General features: G+C 39.3%; 1 pseudogene; it reads right to left on the reverse strand.

Annotated features, from left to right (window-relative positions):
* Window positions 1-607: 607 nt before the first annotated feature.
* On the reverse strand, window positions 608-762 carry LOC118163323 (annotated as a pseudogene).
* Window positions 763-3391: the final 2629 nt, after the last annotated feature.

Here is a 3391-nt window from a genome sequence, read left to right on the forward strand (position 1 = left end):
TTGGACCAGGTGATCTTGGAGGTCTCTTCCAACCTGAATGATTCTGTGATTCTGTCATTCCTATACCCTACTCAGTCAGAATGTAAAATGATTATTGAAAGATGTCTAAAAGAATTATGGTTCATGTTCTCAAAATAAGTTTGTACATAAGCATGAAATATGATGTTGTAGATGTTGGTCTTTGAACCCAGAGTGAAAGGGGATTAAAAAAAATATTCCCTAAAGGCAATTATTATTAATCAGAATAATATATTGTCAATATATAGAATATCATTCTTCATACACTGTCTTATTCAGCTGTATCTGGAGGTAGGTCCTTGCTATCTAGGTCCTTGCTATGATGACTTTTTTCTTAGAATACAAGCTTTCATAGAAGGTATTTTTACAGTATATAAATTCAGAAATATAGGTGACAAAGAACAGAAGAGCTATAAACAAAACAACCTGTAACTGAAATTAAACTTGGTCTTTGAAGTAGGTCTGAACCAAAGACTATGTTAGTCTATGGAATTCTTTACCAAAGGATGTTATGGATACCAAAAGAACTGGAAAGATTCATAAAGATAATTTTATTAAATAAATGAGGGTTACTGAATATATGGAGCAAACAATGACCTAAGAAAAAACACTGTCAAATTGTACAGTCAAGTTTTCCACACTTCGTAAAATGATAGTTGTCAGCAAACCCAGAGGGCAAAGGATGAACTTCCCCCAGGGGAAACCACCTTCCTGATTGTAGCATCTCCCCAACCAGGGGAGTGTGAACACTGCAATAAGTACTGCAGATCAGCCTTTTATTACCCAGTATCATTTCTCTTTTGAACAGTTCTCATATATCCAGTTTCTTGTAGGTTCTTGCAGCTCCTCCCTTTTCCTCTCTTTGGCAATAGCCTTTGTTCTTTTCTATGCTGTCTTCTCCTCAGGAAGAGGGATGAATATCACATGTCCAAGTTAGACCATGACAATCCCATGACACTTCACACATGAGCTGGATTAATAATTTTCTTTGTGTATTCCTTTTGTCCTGCATAATGGAGAATATCTACAAAAGGGGGTCAATGCCTAAAACAATGAACTTGATGTGAAGAAAGAAACTAGTTAAAATGTGGTTTGTGAAAGTCTTCATTAATGTGAAAATGTATGAAGATCCACCCACTAACCAGAAGTGGCTAAGACTGGGAAGCTGTTACATTCTGCTGTCAGTCACTATATGGAGAGATCTTTTTCCAACTGGTAGTCCTATATGTCATTTACCTGCTTGTAGACCTTTGCTGTTTCTACAGTATAACAGTTGGATCTTCACTGACTATAACAGATTTATTACTGAGTTTTTCCTTAATAGTACCATAAAGTTTGTCTGTCCTGTGAAATTATAGAATCATAATGGCTTGAGTTGGAAGGGATCTTAAAGATCATCTAGTTCCAAACCTGCCATGGGCAGGGACACCTCCCAGTAAACAAGATTGCTCAAAGCCCAGTCCAATCTGGTCTTGAACACTTCCAGTGATGGGGCATCCACTGCTTCTCTGGGCAAGCTATGCCAGTGCCTCACCACACTCTGAGTGAAGAATTTTCTCCTAACCTCTAATCTAAATCTCCCCTCTTTCTTTTAGTTTGAAACCATTCCTCCTTGTCCTGCCATTTTCTGCCTGAGCAAACAAAAGTTGCTTTTTTTTTTTTTTTTTTTTTTTTTTGATAAGCCCCCTTCACGTACTGAAAGGCTGGAGGTCTCCACGGAGCCTTCTCTCCTCCAGGCTGAACATCCCCAGCTGTCTCAGTCTTTCTTCATAGAAGAAGAGCTCCAGCTCCTTTATCATCCTTTTGGCCCTCCTCTGGACCTGTTCTAACAGATACACATACTTCTTGTGGTAGGGACGCCAGATCTAGAAACACTACTCCAGGTGGGGCCTCACAAGGGCAGAGTGGAAGGGAAAAATCACTTTCTATGACCTGCTGGCCTTGATCTCTTCTGATGCAGCCCAGGATGCAGTTGGCCTTCTGGGCTGCAGGTGCACACTGCTGTCTCATGTCAAGCTTTTCTGCCACCAGATCCACCAAGTCCTTCTCTGCAGGGCTGCTCTCATTGAGTTCTTCTCCCAGTCTGTACTCATGTCTGGGATTGCTCCAACCCAGGTGTCACACCTTGCCCTTGGACTTGTTGAACCTCATTAGGTCTATATAGGCCCACTTTTCTATCTTGTCCAGGTCCCTTTGAATTTCATCCCTTCCTTCTGTTGTATCAACTGTACCTCTCAGCTTGGTGTCATCTGTAAACTTGCTGAGGGTATACTCGATCCTACTGTCTATGTCATTGATAAAGATATTAAACAGTACCGGCCCCAAGACAGACACCTTATGAGACATCACTCATCACCGACCTCCAACTGCACGTAGAGCCATTGAACAACAGTCTCTGTGTGCAGCCTTCAAGTCAATTCATTTTCCATTGAATAACACACCCTTCAAATTCATATTTTTCCAATTTGGAGATCTGGATGTCATGAGGAACTGCGTGAAAAGGCCTTACAGAAGTGCAGGTAGATGGCATTGGTCAGCTTTCCCTTGCTAACTGATGCAGTCACTCCATCATAGAAGGCTACCAGGTTGGTAAAGCACTATTTTCCTTTGGTGAAGCCATGCTGTCTGTCTCAGATCACCTCCTTGTCCTGCATATGCCTTGACATTGTTTCCAGGATGATCTGTTCCACGATCTTCCCAGGCATAGTGGTAAGGCTCTCTGGTCTGTAGTTCACCAGGTCCTCCTTTCTCTCTTTAAACATGGGAGTAGTGTTTCCTTTTTTCTAGTCACCAGGGACTTTGATTTCCATGACATTTCAGATATGATGGAGAGTGCTTGATTCTCATTATTTGGAAACAGGAATCTCAAAAAGGAAAATAAAATTACTTTTGAAATATTAAGAACACTATTTTTTCTTCTGCTATTATTGTACACTAAGGAGAAATCCAGAAACATTTTTGTTAAACAAGAAGACAGATATAATAAATCAAACCAATATTTTACAATGGAAAATTTGGTTCAGGTTGTGTAGCTAATGAAAAGTGAGTGACCCACAACAATTTCAATCTCTTGTTCAACTCAGAGTATCATTGTTGGCACTTTTTGCCCTTTCTGCTAAAGCTAACATTAATTTGATGCTTCCAGCTTCTATTTGTCACATTTGTTTTACTGAAACAAAGATTATTTTAAAATTTTATAAGAAATTATCATATTTTCTTCTATTAATGTTTTGTGAAAAATTCATTCCACAATGAGGGATCCTGTGTGTATAGTTTCAGCCTGTGAGGAATTTTTATCAGATGCATAAGCTCTGGAAAAATAAGGGATTTTAGTGGAAACACTATCTTTAAATTAATTATAGCAGAGCTAGCA

Source organism: Oxyura jamaicensis, chromosome 2 (assembly GCF_011077185.1).
Source record: "Oxyura jamaicensis isolate SHBP4307 breed ruddy duck chromosome 2, BPBGC_Ojam_1.0, whole genome shotgun sequence".
Taxonomy (NCBI): domain Eukaryota; kingdom Metazoa; phylum Chordata; class Aves; order Anseriformes; family Anatidae; genus Oxyura; species Oxyura jamaicensis.